We start from the raw sequence: 25,238 nt of genomic DNA on the forward strand, positions 1-25,238 counted from the left end.
CAACTCCCTTTAGTCTCGGTAGCTATTAAGAGATCATCTACATATTGTAACAAAGCACCTTCAGTGTCCGGAGGCATCCATGTTTCGAGTTCCCTTGCTAATTGGTTTCCAAAAATAGTGGGGCTATTCTTGAATCCTTGAGGTAGTAATGTCCACGTAAGCTGCGTCTTTCTGCCTGAATCGGGATTTTCCCATTCAAAGGCAAATAGGTTTTGGCTTTCTGTGGCTAAGCCTAGGCAGAAGAAGGCGTCTTTTAAATCCAGTACGGTAAACCAGACTTGACTATTCTTTAATTTAGTCAGCAAAGTATAAGGGTTTGCCACTACTGGATGTATATCCTCAGTGATTTTATTTATGGCCCTCAAATCCTGAACTAGCCTATAGCTTTTTCATCTGCCTTTTTAATTGGCAATATGGGTGTATTGTATTCTGATTTGCATTCAATCAATAATCCATACTGTAAAAATTTATTAATTATCTCTTTAATTCCTTTCCTATCTTCTATCCTCAAAGGATATTACTTAACCTTAACGGGTTTCTGTCCTGGCTTTAATTTAATAATTATTAAGGTCACATTTTTAGCTCTTTCAGGGGTTTCAGTAGCCCAAACTCCTGGACATACTTGATCTGTGATCTCTAAAGGTATTTCACTTTTAGGGTCAGTTTGTATTAGTGCCAAGCTTAACACATTTGTTAGTTGTTCTTCTCCTATACTTAATTCCATTTTCCCTTTTTCAAAGACAATTTCTGCTCCTACTTGCTCTAATAAATCTCTACCTAAGAGTGCCCATGAGGAGCTAGGCATATATAAAAATCTGTGTATGCCCCATTGTTTCCCTAACTTGTACTTCAAAGGTTCACAAAAATAAGCCTTTTCGGTTACACCTTGTCCTGGTTCCAGTTAGAACAGAGTTAATTTTCTTCCTAGTAGCTGGTGGAATGCTGTGTTTTGGCTTAGGATGAGAAGAGTGCTGATAACACCCCGATGTTTTAGTTGTTGCAGAGCAGTGCTTATACCAAGCCAAGGACATCTCAGCCTTTTGCCCTGTCCTGCCAACAGGCAGGCTGGGGGTGCAGTAAGAGCTGGGAGGGGACAGACCCAGGACAGGTGACCCAAACTAGCCAAAGGGGTATTCCATACCATCTGACGTCATGCTAAACAATATATAGGGGTGGCTAGCCGGGGGAGGGGGCCGGACTGCTCGGGGTTCAGCTGGGCATCGGTCAGCAGGTGGTGAGCAATTGCATTGTGCATCACTTGTTTGTACCTATTATTAGTAGTGGTACTATTATCATCATTGTATTATTATTATTATTATTATTATTATTATTATTATTTTGTCTTATTAAACTGTCTTTATCTCAGCTCACGGGCTTCACTTTCCATTTCTCTCCCCCGTCCCAGAGAGGGAGGGGGAGGGTGAGCGAACAGCTGCGTGGTGTTTAGCTGCCGGCCGGGTTAAACCACAACACACCTTTTACCCTAACATAATAATTCTGTGAAGGCATTAATGCTTGATTTAGAACTGAATACGTTGCCCCATATCAATAAGAAATTTCACTTCCATTCCTCCCCTAGCTTCATTATAACCAGTGGAGGATCCGCTAGGGTAGGTTCCCCAGGTCCCCATTATTCCTGTTGAAATCAGGGGTTGATTACCCTAGGAAAAGGCTAGTCAATTTGTCCTCCGAAGCCAGGTCCAAACCGTTTTGTTTTATTTATTTATTTATTTATTTTCATTACATTTCAGAGTTGGTCTAAAAATTCCATAGGGGTTTCTTTTAGACCTTGATGGAAGCATATTCTCAATTCCCAATTCATCCAGGTTTTAGTATTTACTTTTTAGTATTTTACTTTTAGTATAACCGTTCATAATTTTCAGGATGATTCGGGTCTTAGCGGGGGTCGGTCAGGGGAATGCAATTGTCCACAGTTCCCTGAGCGGTCCCATCGGCAATCTGAGCTCGCACATGAACTCAGGTTGTTTTAAGAGTTAACTGCTTTTCTGTTTCTGTGACAACTCTCTCGGACCCATCATGGTCCCCCTTTGCCCTACAGGGCTAACACATGTGATTTTAAGATCTCTGCCTCGGGCAGAGGCAGAACTATTAACATTCCTACATCCTCTTTCCCTGCTCATTCAACTTCAAACACCTTTAACACTTTCAACAACCCTTTTAACACTTCCTTTATCTTTCTCCAGCCTGTACTTCTCTAATGCCAACATCAAAGGCTCAGTCAGGGGCCAACTTAATTCCGTACCTTTTCCCACCAAGATGCTGAAACATCAGTATACAACATTTCATCCTGTTCTGCTTCTCAAAAAACAACATTAACTGTAGCAAAATATTATAGTTTAAAGTTCCATTTAGGGGCCACTTTTCTCCACATTCCAGCTTATAAAGCGGCCACCACTGATTACGATATTTTATCAATGTTTTCCTGTTCACACTTCCACCGGCAGATCCTCCAATATCCTTCCAGTGACTTAAAACACATCCTAACACACTTTTCTTTAAAATTTCACTGCTTGTTTGCCCCCCCATTTTCCAGTTTACACTTTCAGAATACACATGTTACTTGCAAAAGCGTATCACAAAACGTATCACTCACAAAAACATGGGCACGCATTATCTTTCAGTAGCGATGTCACAAAACTACTATTACCAGCAATATTGCCAAAAATCACAATAACAATAGTCAGAGTCAAATTCCACATGCGATAAGTCAGAAAACCGAACTGTGTAACACCGTAACGATATCTTTCTTATAACAATGCCACGAACCTACTATTACCACCAGGAAAATAGCCAAAATCGCAGTAACAATAACCAGAGTTAAATACCATACTCCATGAGTCAGAAAACCGAAATAGACAACACAATTCCAGATGGACCTTAAAGCGAGCTCCTTCCTTAAGGTCCCCAAACATATACTTACGGTGCTAACCACAAAGTATATACCAAACACTGCCTCGCAGAAGATCACCTTCTGACTTACAGACAGTTCCAGATGACCGGTCTACCAGAAAACCAAACCAGAATAAAGAATATACTCACTTACAATGATGGGGTCCTTGTCTGCCTCCGCAGTGATCCGGTGGGTCGAGGAGTCCCTCCGGGAAATCCCGGGGGTACCCTAGGGAGTCCTGTTCCCAGCGGGTCCTGCGGTCCGGCAGAGAGGTTGTCCCATCTGGGGTGCCAGATTGATTCAAAGATCGAAGCCGAAATTCCTTTAAGTGGTATATTCTTTATTGCAGCGCTGGATGCACGGGGGATCTCTCCACCTATCGTGCATACTCAAAGCAGAAAGCAGTCTTGAATTTATACAATCAATCTATCAATATTCTACAAGCACCTATACATATGCATTACCTATCCCCGCCTTCCCTCGCTTCTCATGCTAATTAGTCTTTTGGCACCTTGCGCCTGCGCAGAGCCTTCCAAGAATTGTGGGCAGGGGTCTTTGGGACGTGGGCAGGGGTCTTTGGGAGGAAGACCCCGAGTCTTCCTCACAGTGTACTTTTCACCTTTGGTCAGGAATCTGCTGAATTGGCATGTTTCTTAATTGCAAGAGCTGGTTGTTGCTAATTCTCCCGTTTGTTGTATCTTTATAATGAATTCCAATGTCCAGTTTCGAGATTTATAGTCCTTACATTCGTTTCTCTGTCCGTCTGCCGCTTCCTTATCATGAGTTCCAGTGTCTTGTTTCGAGATATACAGTCCATGTCTGGGGATTGTCCTTGCCTCCCCAATACCTCCCCAATACCTCCTTAATCAGCTTGGGGGCCTCCCTCAGGGCGGGGGGGAGGGTTGGGAGCTGCTTGTATAGGGTAGGGGGCCTGCCTTGCAGGGGTTGGGAGCTGCTTGTAGAATTTGGGGCCCTGTGTCTGGGGGGGGGGTTGGGGGCTGTGTCTCAGGGGTGTTGGGAACTGGTTGTACACCTTTGGGTCCTGTCTCTGGGGGGGAGCTACTTGTACACTTTTGGGGTCTGTATTTGAGGGGGGTTGGGAGCTGCTTGTGCACTTTTGGACCTATGTTTAGGGGGGTTGGGAGCTGCTCATGCATTCTAGGTGCCTCCCTTTTGAGAGGGGTTGGGGCCTGCATCTGTGGGTGGTTGGGAGCTGCTTGTACACTATAGGGGCCTGGGTCTTGAAGGGGGGTCTGGGCTGTTTATACACCTTTGTGGCCTGTGTTTGGGGGGGGGGGGTGCCTGTGCCTGGGGGAGTTGGGAGGTGCTTGTTCACTCTAGGAGCCTCCATTTGGGGGTCTTTGGGGCCTCCCTTTTGTTATAAGTTGCCCCTTTAATTAATTTTCAGAGAGCATTGCATTAATAATAGAAAGGAATTTATTGAGTAAGCAACAGCAAGCAAAACAGCGCTGGGCGGCCGGGGAGTCTCGGTTCCGCCAACGGCGCGCACCTCACCCCCCCCACGGTCCCTTTTTATATCTTGGTGATTTCAGGATTACGCAGCACATCCTGGTGTATTCTGCGACTGCGCGCACTGTTGCTAGGGGGTCGTCTCTGTCCCTCTGGTGGTCATGAAGATGAAGGCCGTAGTCTTCCTCCGCGTTGTGGTTCAACTTCTTTTTTTATTTGGTCAAGAGCTGGTTGTTGCTAATTCTCCCGTTTGTTGTATCTTTATAATGAATTCCAATGTCCAGTTTCGAGATTTATAGTCCTTACATTCGTTTCTCTGTCCGTCTGCCGCTTGGTGCTAACCACAAAGTATATACCAAACACTGCCTCGCAGAAGATCACCTTCTGACTTACAGACAGTTCCAGATGACCGGTCTACCAGAAAACCAAACCAGAATAAAGAATATACTCACTTACAATGATGGGGTCCTTGTCTGCCTCCGCAGTGATCCAGTGAGTCGAGGAGTCCCTCCGGGAAATCCCGGGGGTACCCTAGGGAGTCCTGTTCCCAGCGGGTCCTGCGGTCCGGCAGAGAGGTTGTCCCATCTGGGGTGCCAGATTGATTCAAAGATCGAAGCCGAAATTCCTTTAAGTGGTATATTCTTTATTGCAGCGCTGGATGCACGGGGGATCTCTCCACCTATCGTGCATACCTAAAGCGGAAAGCAGTCTTGAATTTATACAATCAATCTATCAATATTCTACAAGCACCTATACATATGCATTACCTATCCCCGCCTTCCCTCGCTTCTCATGCTAATTAGCCTTTTGGCACCTTGCGCCTGCGTAGAGCCTTCCAAGAATTGTGGGCAGGGGTCTTTGGGACATGGGCAGGGGTCTTTGGGAGGAAGACCCCGAGTCTTCCTCACAGTGTACTTTTCACCTTTGGTCAGGAATCTGCTGAATTGGCATGTTTCTTAATTGCGAGAGCTGGTTGTTGCCAATTCTTCCGTTTGTTGTATCTTTATAATGAATTCCAATGTCCAGTTTTGAGATTTATAGTCCTTACGTTTGTTTCTCTGTCCGTCTGCCGCTTCCTTATCATGAGTTTCAGTGTCTTGTTTCGAGATATACAGTCCATGTCTGGGGATTGTCCTTGCCTCCCCAATGCCTCCCCAATACCTCCTTAATCAATCCCCCCTTTCCTTTTCCCATGCAAATTCTTTTGCATCAGATACTTTCATTATTTACAGTAACACAACAAAGCAGGCATCTAAACAACATGCACACAAATATTCCTAACACTACTAATGCGATTAGAGCAATGAACACTTGTTTCAACCATTGAAAATTGGGCAACCAGGAGGTTAACTTATTCCATATTTCACTAAAACTCCATGAAAGATCATCTTTACTGATATCATGTAGGACCCTTGTCTGCTTCCATATTTCTTCCAGGTCGGTAGAGATCCTTCCACTCTGATCTACATACACACAACAACTTGTGTTTATTACTGTACAGACTCCCCCTTGAGCGGCCAGTAACAAGTCTGGGGTCATCCGATTTTGTAATACTATCTGTGATAAACTAGATATCTCTTCTTGTTGAGCCTTTATAGCATACAGAATTTTGTTTTCTAACTTCTCTATAATTGCAGAAATATTAACTATTGCCTTTTCCAATTCACTCACTCCTAACCATGGGATAAACCATCAAACAAAACTATGAAAAGCGGTGTGTCTCTCTATCAATGGATTGTTAATTTTTCGTCTGATTCTCCGGATATGATTTCTCAAGTAGGCTCGAGGCACTACATCGTGTACTGTCATACTGGGGACTACCGCTCCAAGAGTGCAAGTTCCCTTCCAATTCTCGGGCAAGACCTTACAGGCTGTATCATTGCATAGCCAATACCACCCTTTTCCTTCTGGTACTGGCCAGCTGGTTGAATTTGCCCAACTGTTAGTTGTACTAATATCAATTTTTCGATTACAAGATGTCTGATTCCCCACATAAGTAGTACCTGTATTTATACAATCCTGTTTTCCTATACCCTTAGGCGGGTTACACCTTTGTACACATACATAGTAAGATTCCAACGGCACGAAGCTACTAACTTCTAGTTCCAAAACTTCTTCATATTTTCGACCCCAAGATGTGTTTTCCCACAAATTAGTCCAAGATAAGTTTGCAGGCAAGGGAATCCCGATTAACGATACACCCTTATTCCCATGCTGTGGCAGATGGGTGCATACCCAACAGTTCGTCTTATTAGTTACTTGAGAAATTGTTTGTATTAAGGTCAGGTGTAAGTTCTCATCCCAAGTTGCCCACCCCGAATCCGAGAACCGCACCCCTGCAATCATTAGGATCTGGAAAACCGTAATTTTGTTGGTCCAATTGGAGTGGTGGTCTATATCCTCGCCGGGACCTTCTTCACCCTTGAATTGTGGATCCAAGCTGCTTGCTTCTTAATCTTAATGGCGGTGTGTGTTGTCAGTAATACTTGGTATGGTCCCATCCACTTTCCTTCCATTTTTCCTGTAGGGGTTGTCCTGAAAAAGTCTTTATATATATATATAATTCCCGAGCTTAAAGGGGTGGATTGGTTGATCCAACCCTCTAGCCCTGGTCCCTAAAACAAATGTATGTACTTTATTTAATTGTTTCTGAAGTTCAGTTATATAAGCATATAAATATTCTGATCCTAACTGCGTTAGGTCCTCTCCACTAAATAGAAATTGCTATGGCCTTCCATATAAGATTTTGAAGGGACTCAAATTCCCTTTTATTCTAGGTTTAACTCTAATTCCAAGTAATGCTAAAGGGAGGGATTGAGGCCATGACAAATTAGCTTCTTATCCAATTTTAGCTATTTATTGTTCAATTAAATGGTTCATTTTTCTACCTGTCCACTTGCCTGTGGTCTATAAGGAGTATGCAGTTGCCAATCTATCTTTAGAATCTTACTTATCTGTTCTACCACTTGTGCACAAAATGTGAAAACTCTATCAGAAGACATTGCTACTAGAATCCAAAGCATCTGAAAACGTGTCAGTCAGAACCAGTAAATAATGATACCCCCCTTTTCTAGGGAGTTCTGAAAAATCAATTTGCCACTGTTGCCCCGAATAATTTCCTTTACCGATTATTCCAAATTTTATTCTATTCTTGGTATTGGGGTTATTGTGTAAGCAAATGCTACATTGTTGAGTTACTTGTTTTATCATATCGTCCCACTAATGTCTGACTCAGGCTCTTATGCAGTGTGCCAGCTCCCCAATGCGTTTTATTGTGTTCTGTAAGAACTATGGGCCATGTCAAACTAGAGGGTATTACTATGTGGTTATCTTTTAAATATACTCATCCATCTGGTTTCATTTTACCTTTCAAATCTTCAATTAATTTTAAGTCTTCTTTTGTATAATTTGGATATAGTTTGGATTTTACCGTCTGGTATCAAAGACAATGCCTTCACCTCAGTTATTTCAGCTGCCTGCTTAGCCTCTGCCAATCGATTTCCAATTTCAAAATCGGTGTTCCCCTTTTGGTGTCCCTGACAATGCATGATAGCTACCTTTTCTGGTTGTTTTACAGCCTCTAACAATTTTAAAATTTCTTCAGCATACTTTGTGTTTTCACTGAGCGGTCAGCAATCCATGTTCTTTCCAAATTGCTCCATGAGCATGTACCACGCCGAATGTATATTTAGAATCTGTCCAAATATTTACCCTTTTTCCCGCTGCCAGTTCCAATGCTCTCGTGAGAGCAACTATCTCTGCCTTTTGAGCTGATGTTCCAGGGGGTAAAGGCTTAGACTCGATTACCTGCTGAGTAGTTGTTATAGCATATCCAGCTTTACGTTGTCTTTGCATAACAAAACTGCTCCCATCCGTGAACCAAGTTTCTTCCGCATCTTCCATGGGCTCCTCCTTAAGGTCTGGTCGGCTGGAATACACAGTCTCTATAGTTTCTAAACAATCGTGAATCACAGGCTGTGCCGGAGCATCACTAAGAAAAGAGGCTAGATTCACAATATTAGTTATCACAATTTCCACGTTGTCCTGTTCTACCAATATTGCTTGATATTTCAAAATCATCAATTCTTGTTTAAGTTGTTTAAAGACTTTTTGTGCTTCTCCAGTCCAGACTAACTTTGACTGGTTAATCTTTATCAATTCACATAGAGGCTTTACCAATAGTCCATAATTATAAATCCAAAGGCGACACCAACCTGTCATTCATAAAAATGTTTGTAGCTCCTTTACCATTTGAGGTTCTGGAGTCCGGCAAATGACTTCCTTATGTTCAGTTCCTAGTTCTCGTTGTCCTTCCGAAATTTCAAATCCCAGATAGGTCACACTTTGTTGAGCCAGCTGGACTTTCTGTCAAGAGACTTGATATCCATTTAAACCCAGAAAATTAAGATGACTTATAGTCCATTGAATACAACTCCCTTTAGTCTCAGTAGCTATTAAGAGATCATCTACATATTGTAACAAAGCACCTTCAGTGTCCGGAGGCATCCATGTTTCGAGTTCCCTTGCTAATTGGTTTCCAAAAATAGTGGGGCTATTCTTGAATCCTTGAGGTAGTAATGTCCACGTAAGCTGCGTCTTTCTGCCTGAATCGGGATTTTCCCATTCAAAGGCAAATAGGTTTTGGCTTTCTGTGGCTAAGCCTAGGCAGAAGAAGGCGTCTTTTAAATCCAGTACGGTAAACCAGACTTGACTATTCTTTAATTTAGTCAGCAAAGTATAAGGGTTTGCCACTACTGGATGTATATCCTCAGTGATTTTATTTATGGCCCTCAAATCCTGAACTAGCCTATAGCTTTTTCATCTGCCTTTTTAATTGGCAATATGGGTGTATTGTATTCTGATTCGCATTCAATCAATAACCCATACTGTAAAAATTTATTAATTATCTCTTTAATTCCTTTCCTATCTTCTATCCTCAAAGGATATTACTTAACCTTAACGGGTTTCTGTCCTGGCTTTAATTTAATAATTATTAAGGTCACATTTTTAGCTCTTTCAGGGGTTTCAGTAGCCCAAACTCCTGGACATACTTGATCTGTGATCTCTAAAGGTATTTCACTTTTAGGGTCAGTTTGTATTAGTGCCAAGCTTAACACATTTGTTAGTTGTTCTTCTCCTATACTTAATTCCATTTTCCCTTTTTCAAAGACAATTTCTGCTCCTACTTGCTCTAATAAATCTCTACCTAAGAGTGCCCATGAGGAGCTAGGCATATATAAAAATCTGTGTATGCCCCATTGTTTCCCTAACTTGTACTTCAAAGGTTCACAAAAATAAGCCTTTTCGGTTACACCTTGTCCTGGTTCCAGTTAGAACAGAGTTAATTTTCTTCCTAGTAGCTGGTGGAATGCTGTGTTTTGGCTTAGGATGAGAAGAGTGCTGATAACACCCCGATGTTTTAATTGTTGCAGAGCAGTGCTTATACCAAGCCAAGGACATCTCAGCCTTTTGCCCTGTCCTGCCAACAGGCAGGCTGGGGGTGCAGTAAGAGCTGGGAGGGGACAGACCCAGGACAGGTCACCCAAACTAGCCAAAGGGGTATTCCATACCATCTGACATCATGCTAAACAATATATAGGGGTGGCTAGCCGGGGGAGGGGGCCGGACTGCTCGGGGTTCAGCTGGGCATCGGTCAGCGGGTGGTGAGCAATTGCATTGTGCATCACTTGTTTGTACATATTATTAGTAGTGGTACTATTATCATCATTGTATTATTATTATTATTATTATTATTATTATTATTATTATTATTATTATTATTATTATTTTGTCTTATTAAACTGTCTTTATCTCAGCTCACGGGCTTCACTTTCCATTTCTCTCCCCCGTCCCAGAGAGGGAGGGGGAGGGTGAGCGAACAGCTGCGTGGTGTTTAGCTGCCAGCCGGGTTAAACCACGACACACCTTTTACCCTAACATAATAATTCTGTGAAGGCATTAATGCTTGATTTAGAACTGAATACGTTGCCCCATATCAATAAGAAATTTCACTTCCATTCCTCCCCTAGCTTCATTATAACCAGTGGAGGATCCGCTAGGGTAGGTTCCCCAGGTCCCCATTATTCCTGTTGAAATCAGGGGTTGATTACCCTAGGAAAAGGCTAGTCAATTTGTCCTCCGAAGCCAGGTCCAAACCGTTTTGTTTTATTTATTTATTTATTTATTTTCATTACATTTCAGAGTTGGTCTAAAAATTCCATAGGGGTTTCTTTTAGACCTTGATGGAAGCATATTCTCAATTCCCAATTCATCCAGGTTTTAGTATTTACTTTTTAGTATTTTACTTTTAGTATAACCGTTCATAATTTTCAGGATGATTCGGGTCTTAGCGGGGGTCGGTCAGGGGAATGCAATTGTCCACAGTTCCCTGAGCGGTCCCATCGGCAATCTGAGCTCGCACATGAACTCAGGTTGTTTTAAGAGTTAACTGCTTTTCTGTTTCTGTGACAACTCTCTCGGACCCATCATGGTCCCCCTTTGCCCTACAGGGCTAACACCCGTGATTTTAAGATCTCTGCCTCGGGCAGAGGCAGAACTATTAACATTCCTACATCCTCTTTCCCTGCTCATTCAACTTCAAACACCTTTAACACTTTCAACAACCCTTTTAACACTTCCTTTATCTTTCTCCAGCCTGTACTTCTCTAATGCCAACATCAAAGGCTCAGTCAGGGGCCAACTTAATTCCGTACCTTTTCCCACCAAGATGCTGAAACATCAGTATACAACATTTCATCCTGTTCTGCTTCTCAAAAAACAACATTAACTGTAGCAAAATATTATAGTTTAAAGTTCCATTTAGGGGCCACTTTTCTCCACATTCCAGCTTATAAAGCGGCCACCACTGATTACGATATTTTATCAATGTTTTCCTGTTCACACTTCCACCGGCAGATCCTCCAATATCCTTCCAGTGACTTAAAACACATCCTAACACACTTTTCTTTAAAATTTCACTGCTTGTTTGCCCCCCCATTTTCCAGTTTACACTTTCAGAATACACATGTTACTTGCAAAAGCGTATCACAAAACGTATCACTCACAAAAACATGGGCACGCATTATCTTTCAGTAGCGATGTCACAAAACTACTATTACCAGCAATATTGCCAAAATCACAATAACAATAGTCAGAGTCAAATTCCACATGCGATAAGTCAGAAAACCGAACTGTGTAACACCGTAACGATATCTTTCTTATAACAATGCCACGAACCTACTATTACCACCAGGAAAATAGCCAAAATCGCAGTAACAATAACCAGAGTTAAATACCATACTCCATGAGTCAGAAAACCGAAATAGACAACACAATTCCAGATGGACCTTAAAGCGAGCTCCTTCCTTAAGGTCCCCAAACATATACTTATGGTGCTAACCACAAAGTATATACCAAACACTGCCTCGCAGAAGATCACCTTCTGACTTACAGACAGTTCCAGATACAGATGGACCCCAAGGTCCCCAGATATACTTGTGGTACTAACCACAAAGTAAATACCAAATACTGTCCTGCAGAAGTCACCTTCCGACTTACTGGACAGTCCCAGATGACCGGTCTACCAGAAAACCAAACCAGAATAAAGAATATACTCACTTACAATGATGGGGTCCTTGTCTGCCTCCGCAGTGATCCAGTGAGTCGAGGAGTCCCTCCGGGAAATCCCGGGGGTACCCTAGGGAGTCCTGTTCCCAGCGGGTCCTGCGGTCCGGCAGAGAGGTCGTCCCGTCTGGGGTGCCAGATTGATTCAAAGATCGAAGCTGAAATTCCTTTAAGTGGTATATTCTTTATTGCAGCGCTGGATGCACGGGGGATCTCTCCACCTATCGTGCATACCTAAAGCGGAAAGCAGTCTTGAATTTATACAATCAATCTATCAATATTCTACAAGCACCTATACATATGCATTACCTATCCCCGCCTTCCCTCGCTTCTCATGCTAATTAGCCTTTTGGCACCTTGCGCCTGCGTAGAGCCTTCCAAGAATTGTGGGCAGGGGTCTTTGGGACGTGGGCAGGGGTCTTTGGGAGGAAGACCCCGAGTCTTCCTCACAGTGTACTTTTCACCTTTGGTCAGGAATCTGCTGAATTGGCATGTTTCTTAATTGCGAGAGCTGGTTGTTGCCAATTCTTCCGTTTGTTGTATCTTTATAATGAATTCCAATGTCCAGTTTTGAGATTTACAGTCCTTACGTTTGTTTCTCTGTCCGTCTGCCGCTTCCTTATCATGAGTTTCAGTGTCTTGTTTCGAGATATACAGTCCATGTCTGGGGATTGTCCTTGCCGCCCCAATGCCTCCCCAATACCTCCTTAATCACCCTTACCCTTATTGTAATCCTTACCATTACTCTTACCCTTACCCTTACACTTACCCTTATACTTACACTTACCCCAAACCTTACACTTACCCCAAACCTTACACTTACCATATAACATACCCTAACACATACTTGTACCCTTAACCTTACCGTTACCCTTACACTTACCCTTACTCTATCCGTTGCCCTTAGCCTAAATCTAAACCTTACCTTTACCCTTATTCTAAAACTTACCCTTACCATTACCCGTATACTTACTCTTAGACTTACCCTAAACCTTACCCCAGCCATTACCCTGATCCTTACATTAACCCTAAACCGTATCCTAAACCTTACACTTACTCTTAACCTTACCCTAATACTTTCCCTTTCTTATCCGTCACCCTAACCCTAAAATTAACCCTAACCATTACCCTAACACTTACCCTTACCCTAACCCTAACTCTAGCCCTTAGCGTGACCCGTACCCTTAAACTTACACTTACCCTTATACTAACCCTATCCCTTACCCTTACCATAAGGAATACCCTAACACATATTTGTATCCTTAACGTTACCTTTACCGTTACCCTTAGCTTTATCCGTTACGCTTACCATTAACATAAACCTTACCCTTACCATAAGCCATACAACAACACATACATGTACACTTACGCTTACACTTCCCCTAAGGGGCAGGGTAAGGGCTGGAGTAAGGTTTAGGGTTAGGGTAAGGTTAAGGGTAAGGGTTAGGGTAAGGGTAATGTTAAATGTAACAGTAAGTGTAAGGATAAGTGTTAGGGGAAGGGTAAGAGTAAGGGTATGAGTAATGGTAAGTTTGAGGGTAAAGGAAGAGGTTAATTGTGAGGTTTAGATTTAGCCTAAAGGTAAGTGTAGCAGATAGGGTAAGGGTTACGGTAAGGGTAAGCGTTAGGATAAGGTTAAGGTTTAGGCTTACGGTAAGGGTAAGGGTAATTGTACGAGTAATTGTTAGGGTAAGTGTACATTTAAGTGTTGTTGTATGGCTTATGGTAAGGGTAAAGTTAAGTGTTAGGGTTATTCTTAGGGTTAATTTTAGGGTTAGGGTGAGAAAAACGTAAGGTTAAGTACTAGCTAAAGGTTAAGGATAAGGTTAAGGTTAAGAGTAAGTGTAAGGTTTAGGGTAAGGGTAAGGGTTAATGTAAGGGTCAGGGTAAGGGTTGGGGTAAGGTTTAGGTTAAGGGTAAAAGTAAGTATAATGGTAAGCGTAAGGGTGAGGATTAGGGTAATGGTTAGATTTAGGTAAGGGTGAGGGTTAGGGTAAGGTTTAGAATTAGGCAAAGGGTAAGTGTAGCAGAAAGAGTAAGGGTTACGGTAAGGGTAAGTGTTAGGAGAAGTGTATGGTTTAGGGTTACGTTAAGGGTAAGGGTAATGGTATGGGTAAGGGCAAGGGTAAGGGTAAAGGTAAGGTTAAGGTTAAGGGTAATTGTACGAGTAATTGCTAGGGTAAGTGTAAGCGTAAGTGAACATGTAAGTGTTTTTCTATGGCTTATGGTAAGGGTAAGGTTAAGAGTAAGGTTTATGTTAATGGTAAGCATAAGGGTAACGGATAGAGTAAGGGTAAGGGTAACAGTATGGTTAAGGGTACAAGTATGTGTTAGGGTATGGGCTATGGTCAGGGTAAGGGTTAGGGTAAGTGTCAGGGTACGGGTAAGTGTAGGGCTACGGGTCAGTGTAAGGGTTAGAGTAAGGGTTAGGGTTAGGGTAACTGTTAGGGTAATGGTTAGGGTTAATTTTAGGGTTAGGGTTAGGGAAAGGTAAGGGTAAGTAGTAGGTTAAGGTTAAGGGTAAGGTTAAGGTTAAGAGTAAGTGTAAGGTTTAGGGTACGGTTTAGGGTTAATGTAAGGGTCAGGGTAAGGATAGGGTTAAGATATAGGGTAAGGGTAAGAGTAAGTGTACGGGTAATGGTAAGTGTTAGGGTTAGGGTAACGGTAAGGGTAAGGTTTAGATTTAGGCTAAGGGTAAGTGTAGCAGAAAGGGTAAGGGTTACGGTAAGGGTAAGTGTTAGGAGAAGTGTATGGTTTAGGGTTACGTTAAGGGTAAGGGTAATGGTATGGGTAAGGGCAAGGGTAAGGGTAAGGGTAAGGTTAAGGGTAAGGGTAATTGTATGAGTAATTGCTAGGGTAAGTGTATGTTAGGTGTGTTAGGGTATGGTAGGGTAAGTGTATGGTAGTGTGTTAGGGTATGTTATATGGTAAGTGTAAGGTTTAGGGTAAGTGTAAGGGTAAGGGTAAGGGTAAGGTACGGGTCAGGGTAAGGGATAGAGTAAGGTTTAGGGTTAGGCTTAGTGTAAGGGTACGTGTTAGGGTAATGGTTAGGGTTAATTTTAGGGTTAGGGTGACGGATAAGAAAGGGAAAGTATTAGGTTAAGCTTAAGGGTAAGCTTAAGGTTAAGAGTAGGTGGATGATCTGGTCCGCATGGTGGCGGAGCTCAAGGAGGAGGTGGAGAGGTTGAGGGCCATCAGGGAGTGTGAGCGGGAGATAGACTTCTGGAGTAACTCCCTGCAGGGCCTCCAGGGGAGGTGCCGAGGTGAGACTCCTCAAATGGGGGCGGACCCCCTGCCCTGTCCCCGTCGGGCAGAGGGAGGGGATCTGGGAGCTGAGGAGGAATGGAAACAGGTCCCTGCTCGACACCGCAGGCGATGCTCTTCCCTTCCGGCCCCACCTTCCCAGCTGCCCTTACGCAACAGGTTTGAGGCCCTAGAGATTGAGAGGCCGGTGTGTGAGGAAGAGGTAGCAAATGTTCCCAGGAGGATGCCTGGGGCGAGGAGGTCGACTCCGCGCCTCAGGACTGCCTCCACCAAGAAAGACAGGAGGGTTATTGTTGTTGGTGACTCGATTCTTAGGGGAACAGAGGGCCCTATTTGTCGGCCTGACCCTACCCGTAGGGAAGTCTGCTGTCTCCCTGGGGCCAGGGTCAGGGACGTTGCCAGGAAGCTTCCTAACCTGGTACGCCCCTCTGACTATTACCCCCTTTTGATAGTCCAGGCGGGCAGTGATAACATTGAAGAGAGAAGCCTCAAGGCTATCAAAAGGGACTTTAGGGGAATGGGTCGGTTAGTGCATGGAGCGGGAGTGCAGGTGGTGAATCGAGGTTGGGAATGACAAGGTCGAGTCCCTTTGGGTTAGGATCGGCAGGGACAACAAGGCTAGTGTCCTGGTCGGGGTCTGCTATAGACCGCCGAACCAGGATGAGGAGACGGATGAGGAATTCTACAGGCAGCTGACAGAGGTTGCAAAATCATCAGCTCTTGTACTCGTGGGGGACTTCAACTTCCCTGACATATCCTGGAAGCACAACACAGCCCTGAGAAAGCAGTCTAGGAGGTTTCTGGAGAGCGTGGAAGATAGCTTCCTGACGCAGCTGGTTAGTGAGCCTAGCAGGGGAGGTGCCCCGCTAGACCTTCTCTTCACAAACAGAGAAGGACTGGTGGAGGACGTGATCGTCGGGAGCTGTCTCGGGCAGAGTGACCGCGCAATGGTGGAGTTCACTATTCTTGGCGAGGCCAGGAAGGGGACCAGTAAAACCGCTGTATTGGACTTTCGGAAGGCTGACTTTGAGCTGCTCAGGACACTGGTTGGTGGAGTCCCTTGGGAGGCGGTTCTGAAGGGCAGAGGGGTCCAGGAAGGCTGGGCGCTCTTCAAGAGGGAAGTCTTCATGGCGCAGGAACGGTCTGTCCCCACGTGCCCAAAGACGAGCTGGCGGGGAAGAAGACCGGCCTGGCTCAACAGAGAATTGTGGCTTGATCTTAGGAGAAAAAAGAGGGTTTATAAGCTTTGGAAAAGTGGGCAGGCCACTAGGGAGGACTTTAAGGATGTAGCGAGGCTGTGCAGGGACAAAATTAGGAAGGCCAAAGCTCATCTGGAGCTCAATCTGGCTACTGCCGTTAAAGATAACAAAAAATGTTTCTATAAATACATCAACAGAAAAAGGAGGACTAAGGAGAATCTCCATCCTTTACTGGATGCGGGGGGAAACTTAGTTACAAGAGATGAGGAAAAGGCGGAGGTGCTCAATGCCTTCTTTGCCTCAGTCTTTAGCGGCAATACCGGATGTTCTCTGGATACTCAGTACCCTGAGCTGGTGGAAGGGGATGGGGAGCAGGATGTGGCCCTCATTATCCATGAAGAACTGGTTGGTGACCTGCTACGGCACTTAGATGTGCACAAGTCGATGGGGCCGGATGGGATCCACCCAAGGGTACTGAGGGAACTGGCAGAGGAGCTGGCCAAGCCACCAGCCATCATTTATCAGCAGTCCTGGCTATCGGGGGAGGTCCCAATCGACTGGCGGCTAGCAAACGTGACGCCCATCTACAAGAAGGGCCGGAGGGCAGACCCGGGAAACTACAGGCCTGTCAGTTTGACCTCAGTACCAGGGAAGCTCATGGAGCAGATCCTCCTGAGAGTCATCATGCAGCACTTGCAGGGGAAGCAGGCGATCAGGCCCAGTCAGCATGGCTTTATGAAAGGCAGGTCATGCCTGACGAACCTGATCTCCTTCTATGACAGAGTGACGCGCTGGGTGGATGAGGGAAAGGCTGTGGATGTGGTCTACCTTGACTTCAGCAAGGCTTTTGACACCGTCTCCCACAGCATTCTCCTCAAGAAACTGGCTGCTCTTGGCTTGGACTGGCGCACGCTTCGTTGGGTTAGAAACTGGCTGGATAGCCGGGCCCAAAGAGTCGTGGTGAATGGAGCCAAGTCCAGTTGGAGGCCAGTCACTAGTGGCGTCCCCCAGGGCTCGGTGCTGGGGCCGGTCCTCTTTAATATCTTCATCGATGATCTGGACGAGGGCATCGAGTGCACCCTCAGTAAGTTCGCAGATGACACCAAGTTAGGTGCGTGTGTCGATCTGCTTGAGGGTAGGAAAGCTCTGCAGGAGGATCTGGATAGGCTGCACCGATGGGCTGAGGTCAACTGCATGAAGTTCAACAAGGCCAAGTGCCGGGTCCTGCACCTGGGGCGCAATAACCCCAAGCAGAGCTACAGGCTGGGAGAGGAATGGTTGGAGAGCTGCCAGGCAGAGAAGGACCTGGGAGTGATGGTTGATAGTCGGCTGAATATGAGCCAGCAGTGTGCTCAGGTGGCCAAGAAGGCCAACGGCATCCTGGCTTGTATCAGGAACGGTGTGACCAGCAGGGCTAGGGAGGTGATCGTCCCCCTGTACTCAGCTCTGGTGAGGCTGCACCTCGAGTACTGTGTTCAGTTTTGGGCCCCTCGCTACAAGAAGGACATGGAGGTGCTTGAGCGGGTGCAGAGAAGGGCAACAAAGCTGGTGAGGGGCCTGGAGAACAAGTCCTACGAGGAGCGGCTGAGGGAGCTGGGCTTGTTCAGCCTGGAGAAGAGGAGGCTCAGGGGCGACCTTATCGCTCTTTATAGGTACCTCAAGGGAGGCTGTAGCGAGGTGGGGGTTGGCCTGTTCTCCCACGTGCCTGGTGACAGGACGAGGGGGAATGGGCTTAAGTTGAGCCAGGGGAGTTTTAGGTTAGATGTTAGGAAGAACTTCTTCACTGAAAGGGTTGTGAGGCACTGGAACAGGCTGCCCAGGGAAGTGGTGGAGTCACCATCCCTGGAGGTCTTTAAAAGACGTTTAGATGTAGAGCTTAGGGAAATGGTTTAGTGGGGGACTGTTAGCGTTAGGTCAGAGGTTGGACTCGATGACCTTGAGGTCTCTTCCAACCTAGAAAATTCTGTGATTCTGTAAGTGTAAGCTTTAGGGTAAGGGTTAGGGTTAATGTAAGGGTCAGCGTAAGGGTTGGGGTAAGATTTAGGGTTAGGTTAAGGTTAAGTGTTAGTTTAAGGATAAGTTGTATAGATAAGGATAAGTGTAAGGGATAGGGTAAGGGTAAGTGTTAGGGTAAGGGTAAGCTTAATGGTAACGGGAAGTGTAAGGGTAAGGGTTAGGGTAAGGGTAAGAGTAAGGGTATGTGTAAGGGTATGGGTCGTTGTAAGGGTTTGAGTAAGGGTTAGGGTTAGGGTAACTGTTAGGGTAATGGTTAGGGTTAATTTTAGGCTTAGGGTGAGGGAAACGTAAGGGTAAGTATTAGGTTACAGCTAAGGTTAAGGTTAAGAGCAAGTCTAAGGTTTAGGGTAAGGGTAAGGGTTAATGAAAGGGTCAGGGTAAGGGCTGGAGTAAGGTTTAGGGTTAGGTTAAGGTTAAGTGTTAGTTTAAGGATAAGTTGTATGGATAAGGATAAGTGTAAGGGATAGGGTAAGGGTAAGTGTTAGGGTAAGGGTAAGGTTAATGGTAACGGTAAGTGTAAGGGTAAGGGTTAGGGTAAGGGTAAGAGTAAGGGTATGGGTAATGGTAAGGGTGAGGTTTAGGCTAAGGGTAAGTGTAAGGTTTAGATTTAGGCTAAGGGTAGGTGTAGCAGAAAGGGTAAGGGTTACAATAAGTGTAAGTGTTAGGATAAGGGTAAGGTTGAGGGTTAGGTTAAGGGTAAGAGTAATGGTTTGGTAAGGGTAAGGGTAAGGGTAAGGGTTAGGGTTAGATTAAGGGTAACTGTAATGTTATGGGTAAGGCTAAGGGTAAGGGTAAGGGTAAGGGTAAGGGTAAGGGTAAGGGTAAGGGTAAGGGTAAGGGTAAGGGTAATTTTAGGAGTAATTGCAAGGGTAAATGTAAGCTTAAGTGTACTTGTAAGTGTTGCTGTATGGCTTATGGTAAGGGTAAGGTTAAGGGTAAGGTTTGTGTTAAGGGTAAGCATAAGGGTAACGGGTAGAGTAAGGGTAAGTGTAACGGTAAGTTTAAGGGTAGAAGTATGAGTTAGGTTATGGGCTATGGTAAGGGTAAGTGTTAGGGTAAGTGTAATGATAAGGTAAGTGTACAAGTCAGGTTAATGTTTAGAGTTAGGATTAGGGTTAGGGTAAGGGTAAGTGTTAGGGTAATGGTTAGGGTTAATTTTAGGGTTAGGGTGACGGATAAGAAAGCGTAAGTATTAGGTTAAGGTTAAGGGTAAGGTTAAGGTTAAGAGTAAGTGTAAGGTTTAGGGAAGGGTTAGGGTTAATGTAAGGATCAGGGTAAGGGTTTAGGTAAGGGTAAGGGTTAGGTTCAGGATAAGTGTTAGGGTAAGGGTAAGGTTAATGGTAACCTTAAGTGTAAAGCTAAGGGTTAGGCTAAGGGTAAGTGTAAGGTTTAGATTTAGGCTAAGGGTAAGTGTAGCAGAAAGGGTAAGGTTTAGGGTTAGGTTAAGGGTAAGGGTAAGGGTAAGGGTAAGGGTAAGGGTAAGGGTAAGGGTAAGGGTAAGGGTAAGGGTAAGAGTAACGGTAAGGGTTACAATAAGGGTAAGGGTTACAATAAGGGTAAGGGTATGGGTGGAAGTATGTGTTAGAGTATGGATTATGGTAAGGGTAAGCGTTAGAGTAAGGGTTAGGGTAAGGGTAAGTGTTGGGGTAATGGTTAGGGTTAATTTTAGGGTTAGGGTGAGGGAAAAGTAAGGGTAAGTATCAGGCTAATGTTATGGGTAAGGTTAAGGGTAAGGGTAAGGGTAAGGGCAAGGGTAATTGTACGAGTAATTGCTAGGGTATGTGTAAGCCTAAGTGTACATGTAAGTGTTGTTGTATGCCTTATGGTAAGGGTAAGGTTATGGGTAAGGTTTATGTTAAGTGTAAGTGTAAGGGTAACGGATACAGTAAGGTTAAGTGTAACGGAAAAGGTTATGGGTAGAAGTATGTTGTAGGGTATGGGTTATGGTAAGGGTAAGGGTTAGGGTAAGTGTAAGGATAAGGGTAAGTGTACAAGTCAGGGTAAGGTTTAGAGTTAGGATGAGGGTTAGCGTTAGGGTAAGGGTAAGTGTTAGGGTAATGGTTAGGGTTAATTTTAGGGTTAGGGTGACGGATAAGAAAGGGTAAGTATTAGGTTAAGGTTCAGAGTAAGTGTAAGGTTTAGGGTAAGGGTTAGGGTAAGGGTTGGGGTAAGGTTTAGGTTAAGGGTAAAAGTAAGTATAATGGTAAGCGTAAGTGTGAGGATTAGGGAGCAAGGCTCCAAAGGAATACAAAGAGCTCCCACCCCTTCCCCAGATGCAGGTCTCAACCCCCCCCTGCACCCAGAAGCAGGCCCCAAAGGTGTACAGTCAGCTCCCAACCCCCTCAATGCTGGCCCCAAGGGTCTACAAGCAGCTCCCCTCTTGTCCCCAGATACCGGCCCCCAGACACAGACCCCAAAAGCCTAATCACAGGCCCTGAACTCTAGAGGCAGGCTCCAAAACCCAGGACAAAGCCCCAGTGGTTCGAGACAGGGCCCAAATCCCAGACACAGGCCTCAAACGCTAAACATATGCCAAGAAAAGTATTAGTGCTGGTGCCAAATGTTACAGACAGGCCCAAAAGCCCGAGATGCTCAAGGCTGAGACGTAACTTGGCTTTCTGAATTACTGGAAAGCAGCTTTCATTCTCAGATAATTGTGTGCAGGCTAGATAGGATGGGGCTTCAGGCACCACTTCACCTGAGGAAACACACTGGCATCAGGCACCGCTGTGCCAGACAAGCTTTTTCTGCTAGAACACCCTACTCAGATGCACTGTGGCATTCAAGTGAACTGCTTTCATGCAAATATAACGACTGATGTTACAACCCACCTTGCCTGTGGCACCTGATGAACAGAAGAGTAAGCCACCACAGCGCTTCAAAACCATCCCTGCACGTGCCGCTCCTTGTCGCTCTCTGGCCTTATCTCATATCCTTAGTCACTTCTGTGGAGAGCCTGCCACGGCACCTGCAAAGCAAGACGGACACCTTTCATAGTCACCTTGTGCTACTTGGTCGTTCTGCTCCAACCCAGCTCATGACCAGCCCCTCTTCTTACACAGCTCTTCAGAGTGCAGTTTGCTCCTTGGAGCCTGTGCGAGACACCTGTGAAAGAAAAAGAAATGCATAGGCCGATGCAGCATCCAAAGACACAGCACAAGTAGGTAAGTTACTCTTGTCTGCTCCCTTACCTCTGCCGCTTACCAGCCCCCGAGGCAGATGCTTCAATCTACCCTCTTCAAACAGCTACAACACCTCTAAAAGACAAAGAGGGGATGCTTAGAGGAACAGTGAGACCTACAACACAACAACTGCTACATCTGTTCCTCACTCACCTTGCCAGAGGCAGCTCTGCGTGTGATGTCCCAGGTTGTACACTGCATTACCCAACCCTTACCGTAACCCTTACCCTAACCCTTCTCACCCTTACCATTACCCAAATCCTTACCTTTACTTTTTCCTTACCCTTACTCTTTCCTTTAACCTTACCCTTACCCTATACCTTACTCCAACCCTTCCCCTTACCTTCCCCTTACCCTTACACTTACCCTAACCCTTACTATTACCCTTACACTTAGTCTTGCCCTAATCCTTGCTTTCACCCTTACACTTATCCTAACCCTTACCCTTACCCTTACTCAAACCCTTACTCTAACCCTTACCATGACCCATACCCTTACACTTACTATTACACCTGACCCGTACCTTTAAACTTATCCTAACCCTTACCCTTACTCAAACCCTTACCCTGACCCGTACCCTTACCCTTACCCTTATACACACCATTACCCTTACCCTTAACCTTTCTGCTACACTTACCCTTTTCCTAAATCTAAATCTTACCCTTACCCTTACCCTCACCCTTACCATTACCCATAACCTTACCCTTACCGTAACCCTTAACCTTACACTTACCGTTACCATTAACCTTACCCTTACCCTAACACTTACCCTTACTCTATCCCTTACACTTATCCTTATCCATACAACTTATCCTTAAACTAACACTTAACCTTAACCTAACCCTAACCCTAAATCTTACCCCAACCCTTACGCTGACCCTTACATTAACCCTAACCCTAACCCTTACCCTAAACCTTACACTTACTCTTAACCTTAACCTTAGCTATAAACTAATACTTACCCTCACCCTAACCATTACCCGAACACGTACCCTTACACTAAACCTAACCCTAAACCTTACTCTATCCCTTACCTGACCCGTACCTTACCCTTACCCTTACCCTTACCCTTACCCTTACCCTTACCCTTACCCTTACCCTTACCCTTACCCTTACCCTTACCCTTACCCTTACCCTTACCCTTACCCTTACCCTTACCCTTACCCTAAACCTTACACTTACCATATAACATACCCTAATACATACTTGTACCCTTAACCTTACCGTTACCCTTACACTTACCCTTACTCTATCCGTTACACTTATGCTTACCCTTAACATAAACCTTACCCTTAACCTTACCTTTACCAAAAGCCATACAACAACACTTACAAGTACACTTAAGCTTACACTTACCCTAGCAATTACTCGTACAATTACCCTTACCCTTACCCTTACCCTTACCCTTGCCCTTGCCCTTGCCCTTGCCCTTACCCATACCATTACCCTTACCCCTAACCTAACCCTAAACCATACACTTCTACTAACACTTACCCTTACCGTAACCCTTACACTTTCTGCTACACTGACCCTTAGCCTAAATCTAAACCTTACCCTTACCCTTACCCTAACCCTAACACTTACCCTTACCATTACCCGTATACTTACTCTTACCCTTACCCTATATCTTACCCCAACCCTTACCCTGACCCTTACATTAACCCTAAACCGTACCCTAAACCTTACACTTACTCTTAAACTTAACGTTACCCTTAACCTTAACCTACTACTTACCCTTACGTTTCCCTCACCCTAACACTAAAATTAACCCTAACCATTACCCTAAAACTTACCCGAACCCTAACCCTTACTCTAACCCTTACACTGACCCGTAGCCTTACACTTACCCGTACCCTGACACTTACCCTAACCCTTACCCTGACCATAGCCCATACCCTGACACATACTTGTACCCTTAACCATACTGTTACCCTTACCCTTACTCTATCCGTTACCCTTATGCTTACCATTAACATAAACCTTACTTTTAACCTTACCCTTACCATAAGCCATACAACAACATTTACAAGTACACTTAAGCTTACTCTTACCCTAGCAATTACTCGTACAATAACCCTTACCCTTACCCTTACTCTTACCCTTGCCCTTACCCATACCATTACCCTTACCCTTAATGTAACCCTAAACCATACACTTCTCCTAACACTTACCCTTACCGTAACCCTTACCCTTTCTGCTACACTTACCCTTAGCCTAAATCTAAACCTTACCCTAACCCTCACCCTTACCCTTACCATTATACTTACTTTTACCCTTAACCTAAACCTTACCCCAACCGTTACCCTGACCCTTACATTAACCATAACCCTTACCCTAAACCTTACACTTTTTCTTAATCTTAACCTTAGCTATAACCTAATACTTACCCTTACGTTTCCCTCACCCTAACCCTAAAATTAACCCTAACCATTACCCTAACACTTACCCTTACCCTAACCCTTACAATGACCCGTACCCTTACACATACCCTTACCCTTACTCTTACCCTAACCCTTACCCTTCCCATAGCTCATACCCTAACACATACTTCTACCCTTAACCTTACTGTTACCCTTACCTTTACTCTATCAGTTACCCTTACGCTTACCATTAACATAAACCTTACTCTTAACCTTACCCTTAACATAAGCCATAGAAAAACACTTACATGTTCACTTATGCTTACACTTACCCTAGCAATTACTCGTACCATTACCCTTACCCTTACACTTACCCTTACCAAACCATTACCCTTACCCTTAACTTAACCCTCAACCTTACTCTTATCCTAACACTTACCCTTACCGTAACCCTTACCCTTTCTGCTACACTTTCCCTTAGCCTAAATCTAAACCTTACGCGTACCCTTACCGTAACCCTCACCCCTACCCTACAACATACTTCTACCCATAACCGTACCGTTACACTTAACCTTACTGTATCCGTTACCCTTACACTTACACTTAACATAAACCTTACCCATAACCTTACCCTTACCATAAGGCATACAACAACACTTACATGTACACTTAGGCTTACACATACCCTAGCAATTACTCGTACAATTACCCTTGCCCTTAACCTTACCCTTACCCTTAACCTTACCCATAACATTAGCCTAATACTTACCCTTACTTTTCCCTCACCCTAACCCTAAAATTAACCCTAACCATTACCCCAACACTTACCCTTACCCTAACCCTTACTCTAACCCTTACCATAATCCATACTCTAACACATACTTCTACCCGTACCCTTACCCTTACCCTTAACCTAACCCTAAACCTTACCCTTTCTGCTACTCTTACCCTTAGCCTAAATCTAAACCTTACACGTACCCTTACCGTAACCCTCACCCTTACCATTACCCATACCCTTATTCTTAACCTTACCCTAACCCTTAGCTTTACACTTAAGGTTACCATTAACCTTACCCTTACCCTAACACTTATCCTGAACCTACCCTTACCCTAAACCTTACCTAAACCCTTACCCTGATCCTTACATTAACCCTAACCCTTCCTTAAACCTTACACTTACTCTTAACCTTACCCTTACCCTTAACCTTAACCT

General features: G+C 44.5%; 2 long non-coding RNA genes across 4 annotated transcripts in view; one reads left to right on the forward strand and one right to left on the reverse strand.

The window, feature by feature from the left end:
- LOC311439513 overlaps positions 1-25,238 on the reverse strand; it is a 160,665-nt gene that overhangs the window by 85,635 nt on the left and 49,792 nt on the right. For all 3 annotated transcript variants that reach the window (XR_014694770.1, XR_014694771.1, XR_014694772.1), the window contains 3 exons: positions 21,675-21,740; positions 21,542-21,588; positions 21,315-21,451 (listed from right to left, as the gene is read on the reverse strand). This is a non-coding gene — a long non-coding RNA (uncharacterized lncRNA). The remainder of the gene's footprint in view (positions 1-21,314; positions 21,452-21,541; positions 21,589-21,674; positions 21,741-25,238) is intronic.
- The window catches only part of LOC311439517, a 45,437-nt gene that overhangs the window by 12,750 nt on the left and 7,449 nt on the right, over positions 1-25,238 (forward strand). The gene's annotated exons all lie outside the window — the stretch shown is intronic.

This window comes from Aythya ferina, assembly GCF_964211825.1.
Source record: "Aythya ferina genome assembly, chromosome: 7".
Taxonomy (NCBI): domain Eukaryota; kingdom Metazoa; phylum Chordata; class Aves; order Anseriformes; family Anatidae; genus Aythya; species Aythya ferina.